The following is an 8,772-nucleotide window of genomic DNA, read 5'->3' as shown; positions in this document are numbered from 1 at the left end:
CCTATGGACACATCCCTTCCCACACCTGTGCTTATGTGATCATGAAAGACTATTAATTTATGTCCAAAGACACTCAAATTAGATTCTAAAGCTATGTTTGATAAATGTTTTTGTTTTCTATTTTCAATTTCTTGTTTTTAAGGAAAAAAGCAAAAAAATATTTTGTTATGTTTTCAAAATGGAAAACATGTTTGGTTAGTTGAAAAGAAAAAATAATTTTTTAATTTTTTATTTTTTGGAATTACGTGCTCTCATTACATTCCTTTGTCAACATTGTTATGGAAGCAGCACTTTGTTAAGAGCTTCATTACAATTTACAAGACAAAAATAGAGGGATCAAAACAACACAAAATTCAACCCCAAAAAAGGAAAAAAGAAATCACAGAATTCAAATGAAATTTATTCTGGTAGTTGCGGTGTAACTCGTTAAATGAGATTGAGCCAAGAAGCTTGAAGAGATTCCCCATGGTAAAATCATATTACGTGTTATTGTAAAACCATGGAAATAGATCAATCTGCCCACCACTAGCTACTTCCATTCCACATATTATAAAATTATTGCATCACATTAAAAATTAATAATAGAACCTATTAGAGATATATTAGCCCATTAGCATAGGCCCAAGCCTAATTCTACTTTGTGTGCAAGCCAAATCTCCTACTTATACTAGAAGTCTATTAGTCTAGGGTTTAGTCTATTATATATACACATGTTATGATTCATTATAACACAGGATTTGTACTACACTCTAATATATTATTAATGTAACCCTTTAGGGTTTCCTCCGTGGATGTAGGCCGTTAGGCTGAACCACGTAACCCTCGTGTGTTATTATGTTTTATACTTTATGCTTTCGCTTCCGCATCTATACTAGCATATTCAACATGGTGTATCAATGCTAATATTTAACAAAACCAATCCCAAACACTAGCCCTGCAATTAGTTAGAATATAGATTTTGTTTTGTTTCCTACATGGGTTTCAATTGATACCCATGAGGTATTACGTAATAGAAGTATGAACAAATGTGAAGTACTTCAGATCTGCTTGATAGATGTGTATCTATGATTGATGGGCTTTCAAAATCTGTGAAAGACCTGCAGATCTGCTTCTAGAAAAATAGAAATCTGAAATTAGGAAGGGAGAGAAAGAGGAAGGGAATGGTCTTGGTGTGAAGAAGACGAATACCAATCTGAAAAAGATGTAGAAGAAGAACAAGAAATCTGAAATTATGAGAGGAGAGAGAGAAAGGGGATGGGTCTATGGGAAAAAAAGAAAAAATATTGTAGGTAACAATAAAAATATGTTTAGTTGCATGGTTAGAACTAGAGGACTGGTTCATTAAAGTAGTAATAGAAATTGTGGGGTACAGAAATTTAATAAGGTGATAATGCCATGTGTCATACTCAAGGCCGAGGAGGCCAGTATAGTTCTGAGGAGCCCATACGCTTGGACGGTAAAGCCGCAGAGGCGAGCCATTGCCACGTCATGGGCACATTACCAGAGGGGGGCCACACTATGGAGGAAGAGCTTCAAAGAGAGGGTTAGCCCTGATGTGATTGGAGGGATGGTAGTTGCCACAACATTGATTGCACCTCACCAAACCCTCTAGCCGTATTTATGTGGAGAAGACCCTAGAACAGTGCTGTCTTAGTTGCCGCAACTTACAGAAGACTAGGGAAGACATCTGATAGGACAAATACTCAAGTAGTGACTTGCATAATCAACAGATGGAGTGCCAAGATCAGCGAAATGAGCATATATAATGTGAGGGATCCTCCAGGGATAGGGGGATCAGGAAATCTGTAGAGAAAACATTGTAGTAACAAGAATCGGAATTGTATCCAAGTCTAAAAGAAATATATTCAAGAACCACTCTCTTCGGACTTCGCCGAGGAAGGATTTCTTTGCATAGAGCTTGTCATTCTTTGCTTTCTTACTATTTTTAATTCACTGTGCGCGTTGCTTGATCCATTAAAGCCTAGTTTTTAAGCCCACTCTCTACAAATTCGTTGTGTTGGGCTCTTTGGGCCTGAATCCTTCTACCTTTTAGACTCAGGAACCAAAACGCCACTCTTACAGAAACTATTTTTTTCGGTGTTTTCACAAGTGTGAAAAAATACAACACTAAAAATAGCTCTTTGGTTGTTTTCATTTGTCTTTATAAATTGAAAACAAAAACTATTTTTATATTTCTCAATATTTTCAGCTTACCAAACAAGTTTTTTGTTATTGGAAACAGAAAATAGTCACTGGGAATAGAAAACTGAGAAAAAAAACTGTTACCAAATATACTCATTTTTTTTAGAAAAGTATTAACTCAATTAGTGAATTTTTTTGTTGATAAATAAAATATCTAGGATTAAATTCTAGATATTAATCATAAAAAAATACTTATTATAGAGAAAACACGTTTCAAATCCTTAATATCTATTAAAAACTACAAAATGTGAATCAAATACACGTGGAATTACCTTTACTATCACCAAAAACCTCCTTTTTAATTCAACAACAATATAAATAATAAATAAATAAAAAGAAAAAAAAATTATACCTTTCATCATATTCGATTGAGTAGAATGTGATTGATAATATCAAATATTTTATTTTGCATGGACACAAGCAAAAGATGTAGCTGAAGCTTTCCTTTTTCCCCCTCCCAACAAAAGACGGAAGTCCCAAATATTTTCATATTATGTAATCTCCCGCAAACCCATAGCATCCGTAATATGTTGTTTGGTGCTCTCTGTAGTGGATTTACTAAAGAAAATTGCCGTCTTATTTTAGTTCACTTTTTGGCTTGAAGCTTTCTCATAGGTGTCCAAAATATTCAAAATTTTTGCACATTCATCAGAAGTAGCCCTATAAAAAGCAATATGTCATCTACAAACAACAAATGGGTTAGTTTTGGGTCTCTTTTATAGAGAGAAGCCCTGTATATCCCCAGCTTGTGTATTTGTTTCTAAAAAAAAAAAAAAGTCCAATCTTATTAGGCGTGTAAACCAAGAATATTATTTATACTATAAGCTCATTAGCCATAGTTGTGAGACATTGATGCTTGTTTCCATACGTCTGTCTTTAGCTGGTGAAATCCCTGTATATAAGTTACATTTTTTGTGTTGTTCTGTTTTTCTCAATTTACATTTTCCTTTTCCTTTTCTGATGTGTCTTGATTTACATTTTATTTTCCAACATAAGAGTTATGACGATTGTCAATTGAATGTTAAACCTTTTTAATCTAAATTTGAGAGGAATCATAGAGATCAATTCTTTTCATAGATTAGTTGCTCTAACTAGTTGAGACTTGAGAGGGTAGCTTGAACAAAGGGATCGATTTTAAGGTTTGCTCGACTCATGATCATCCAGCTGCACAAGCTGACTTGTGAAACTGAGTTCATATATGCTATGTCATCATCTAGCTCATCAACAACTTATGTACTACTCTTTTTTGTTATAAGGGTATGGTAATGTTTTCTTTTTTGAGTAAACAGTAATACTTATTAGTATACACACGAAAATAATAATAATAGTGTTCTATTCACCATACCATCACTTTTCTTCTTGTTGTTGTTGGTTTTTTTTTTTTTTGGGTCATAATACCGCTCCTCTTTATATACAATTTAAATGGAAAATCACACATGTGCGCACACACACGCGTGCACACACACACTATATATATACACACGCTTAAATCATATATGCTTCTATCAAGTATTTTTTTTTTCTCGAACAAAAAGTATATATTTTTCATTGGGGGGGGGGGATAGTTTGCTTAATTAATGGTCAGAATTTAATACCATTTTTTAAATAATACCCTAAACTATCTTTAGAAATTTTTAGTATTTTTGAAGTACACTTATTTGATTAAGAAAATCACTTATGGAATACAATCTGTTCTCTCAATCTCATAAATTAACCCAAAAAAAAAGTGGTGATCGATTTCTAAAATTATATGACCCTTTAAATTTGAAAAATATGTTAAAATGCATGCGACAATTTTTCTTTTTCACTAATATTTAGGGTGACTTTATGAGTATTTTGTTATGAATAACACCTACTGAAAAAAATTATCTTTCTTGTTATATCCTCTCTTACTTGCACTCCTCTTTTTTTTTTTTTTTAGTATATAAGGCACTAATTAACAATTTAGTGTCTAAAATAAATGGATTCTCTTCCAAACAAATTTCGCCAAGTCAATACCACCCACTTAATTAGTATATCCCTGGATTTCTGGTCATATTCAGCCCATTATTGAAATAATAACAAACTGCTACCACACTGGTTGGTTTGGTTAAGCATTTTGGGAGTTTAAAATTACATTTTTAAAATTTAAAACTTTGTTTCGCAACAACAACTCCTTATATCTTTTTTAACAAAACAAAAATTTTAAACAAAAAACAATGTTTTGCAACAGATTGTACAAATGCAACCTACATTCAATTAAAAAAAAAAAAAAAACAAACAAACAAACTACTGCTACATAAATAAGCTTCCCTCAAACCCCATGAATACATCCTTAAGAAATCGAACCCAACCACTGGTGCTAGTACAGGAAGAAAGAAATGGCCCTCTCTTTTTCTCTCTCATTGTTACTCTCTTTTATGCTAACAATCCTCTTGATTTGCCCAACACATGCACATAATTAAAATGTGCAGGTATCAGAAAAAGTGCTTTATGATATTTGCCATAACCATGCAGATTCTTCTTTTTGCTTGAAAGCTCTCAAATCCGACCCTAGTGCATCCTTACCCGACCTTGTTGGCCTTGCCAATATCTCAATTAACTTGGCTGATGTTGCTGCTAATAAAACCCTTGAGCTTATTGCTTCACTCAAAAGCAAGACCTCGGACACCTTATTAGCATCGCAGTATGAAAGCTGCGGCGTATTCTATGGAAACATTGTTGACATTATAGAAGATGCAAAGAAAGCATGGAAAGCTGGTGACTACGAAACAGTTTTTGTTAAAGCTGGTGGTATCCTCACTTACAATGTTGATTGTAGCGATGCATTAACATTTGCTGAAGCATCCTCTCTCCAAGAAGCGACTAAAGAAGTGTATAATTGCTTCACGACACTGTTGCGTGTTTCAAAACGCCTAAGAGCATTAGTATTGGGGAATGCTAATGCCAAATCTAAGAGAAATTTGGCTTATTAAGCCCCAAAAACTCTTGCATCAGGGAATTGTAAACAGCAGTATTGCAAATTTTTTTGCAATACTGCTACAGTACAATTCTAAACATAGAATTGCACTGTTCACAGTATTGTAAAAAAATAATAATATTTTATTATGTTTTTTCCCACGAAATCTTCTCTCTCTTCCTTCTCTATTTCTCCGTTTGCTCTCTCCTCTCTTTAGACCCAAACACCATCCTCCTTCCAACATCAACATCAACATCACACACCATCCTCCATCGCTGAAGCTTCACCAAGCCTCTCACCCATCTCCATCGCTAAAGCATCATTACCCACACCCACTGTCACCACAGCCACAGCCACAACCACAGCCATAGCCACCACCCACCCACCTGCCACCACCGTAAACCCCAACCCAAAATCAGCCCACCACTAGCCACCACCACCACAAACCATACCCACCATCAACCAAAACCCACTCACCCACCTACCTTCCATCACCGTGAATCCCAACCCAAAATCAATCCGCCACCAACACCATAACCCATACCCATCCACAACCAGCACCCAAAGCCACTTCGATCAACCCACGAACCCAACCATAAAAATCAAACCCCAACCCAAAATCAATCCGCCACCAACACCATAACCCATACCCATCCACAACCAACACCCAAAGCCACTCCGATCAACCCATAAACCCAACCACAAAAATCAAATCCCACCAAAATCAATCAAAACCCAACAAAATTAAAACTCATCGAAAAACGATCCACGATCCACCGCAGAGATGTAGAAATTCCACGATCCACGATCCACGATCCATCCCAGAGACCCATGATCCATGAAAAACCACTGCAGCCCGGCCACACCCAGCACCAGAGAGACCCATAAACTCGAGAGGCAGTTAGGCATAGAGAAAGGGAAATGGAGGGGCAAAGAGAAAGTGACAGAGCATGAGAGAGAAAGTGAAAAAAAGGATGAAATTCCAGCCAAGTTTGAAAAAATGTAGCGGTTGGAAATAAATAATAAAGAATGATTAAAAAATAATATTTTAATAAAAATAAAGTTTTGGGATGTTGGAGAAATGGTAAAATGGTATGGTATAATGATAAAGTGGCTTTTTGGAATGGTAAAATAGAGTAGAATTAGAATTTTCTGATGCTAATGCTCTAACAAAAGATAGCTAAATCCTCATGTGCGTGTGGCCATGAAGTATAGAATATTTGATATTATCCATCATCTTCTATGATTTAATATAATATAAGTTTAAAATGCTGTTTTGTTTTTATTTTTGTGTGTTTTATACAAGTCTGGTTTTCTTTCTCGATTCACATTTTGAAATTTTTTTTAATAAATGCATTAGGATTTGAAATCTGTTCACTTTATAATAATTGTGTGTTTTTTTTTTTTAATCATCTAATCAACAAGCATATGGGTTCCTTTTAGGCATAGGTGGGATTTATACCCAAATTGGCCAAATCCTTTATCCCACGACAACAAAAAAAAACTCACCAATTGAGTAAATTAGAATCCATCCTAAGCAACCTTTTGAGATAAATTAATAGAACCACGACATCCAACGGCGGAGCCGGGAGGGTCAAGAGGGGGCACTACCCAGCGCGCCCCCCCCCCCCCCCCCCCCCCCGGGTGCCCTGACTCTTCTAAAACTTTCTTAGCTATAGGTTATGAGAAAAGCTTGCCCCCTTTGATTCATTAACATAGGAAAAAAACAAAACAACACTCAATAAAATGAACTAAAAACTAAAACAGTCTTCCTCAAAAAAAGTAAAAGAACATGGCACTGTAACAAAGAGAGCAAGGAGTTACCTAACATATCAAAGTCTTTTTTTTTTTTTTTTTTTGATTTGAACACAACAAAGTTAACAAGTCAAAAAAAACTTTTAGCTTTGGCTTGTCTCACCTTTTCACTTTTTCACTAATATACTATCACAGACTAATAACACTCCTACCTTTTATGTTTTATTTAATTTATTTAAATGGTAAAAAACACAATAATTTTCACAATAGTTGAGTTAGTAAATTTTTACTTATTTACAATTGTATGTTTATTTTGTCATAAATATTTATTAATAATTTCAAATTAACTTTGCCCCTAATTAAAATTCTGGTTCCGCCACTGACAAGATCACACTTATAATATTATTTAATTGCTTCATGTCTTTGAAGTTTTAAATTAAAACTTTTAATGCTTTCTGGTTGCTTCTGGTTAGGCAATGTAGCGATGACAACCATACGTGGGTAACAATTTTACTGTGAGAATACATTCACACACAAAAAATAAAATAAAATATTTGTGACAGGCTTGGGTTAACGTGGCTGAGGAGGAACCACCCATTTGCGTTATGTCTACCACCTATGGACACATTCCTTCCCACACCTGTGCTTATGTGGTCGTGCGAGGCTATTAATTTATGTCCAAAGACTACTCAAACCAGATTCTAAGTCTATATTTAGTGATTCTCAAAAAAAAAAAAAAAAAAAAAAAGTCTATATTTAGTAAATGTTTTTATTTTCTATTTTCAATTTCTTGTTTTTAAGAAAAAAAGAAAAAAAAATTGTTATGTTTTCAAATTGGAAAACAAGTTTGGTTAGTTGAAAAGAAAAAATAATATATATATATATATATATTTATATATATTTGAATTACATGCTCCCATTACATTCCTTTGTCAACATTATTGTGGAAGCACCTTTTTAAGAGATTCATTACAATTTACAAGACAAAAATATAGGGATCAAACAACACAAAATTCAACCCCAAAAAAGGAAAAAAGAAATAACAAAATTCAAATGAAATTCATTCTGGTAGTGGCGGTGTAACTCGTTAAAATGAGATTGAGCCAAGAAGCTTGAAGAGATTCCCCATAGTAAAATCATATTACGTGTTATTGTAAATCCATGGAAATAGATCAATATGCCCACCACTAGCCACTTCCATTCCACATATTATAAAATTACTGTTTCACAATAAAATTAATAATAGAACCAATCCCAAACACTAGCTCTGCAATTAATTAGAAATAGATTTTGTTTTGTTTCTTACATGGGTTTCAATTGATACTCTTGAGGTATTACGTAATATTCTTTGGGGGGGGGGGGGGGGGAAGGGGGAATGGGTATTTGCTCCTAATTTATAAACTATGCAGCAAAATGTCCATATTTTGAAACTATTTAGCAAAATGTCCCTGTTTAATTGAGTTATAGGTGAAACTCGACATTAGCAATGTCGAGTTCTATGCATATTTTTCCACTTAATTTTTTTTGAAAATTTAAGTGAAACTCGATATTACAAATGCCATGTTACACTTGAAAATATACACAATTCTCGATTTTGAGGATATCGAGTTTTACACAAAATTCGATTTTGTTAAAATTGAGTTTAAAAAACAGGGACATTTTGCTAAATAATTTCAAAACAAAGGCATTTTATTGTATAGATTAGGGGCAAATGCCCATTTTCCCCAATATCCTTGTATAATTGAAAAAAGAAATTATGAAGTTTGAACAAATGTGAAATACTTGCAGATCTGCTTAATAGATGTGTATCTCTGATTGATGGGCTTCCAAAATCTATGAAAGACTTGTAGATCTGCTTCTAGAAAAATAGAAATATG

Source organism: Quercus lobata, chromosome 4 (assembly GCF_001633185.2).
Source record: "Quercus lobata isolate SW786 chromosome 4, ValleyOak3.0 Primary Assembly, whole genome shotgun sequence".
NCBI lineage: Eukaryota > Viridiplantae > Streptophyta > Magnoliopsida > Fagales > Fagaceae > Quercus > Quercus lobata.
Note: the sequence above shows the minus strand (reverse complement) of the source record.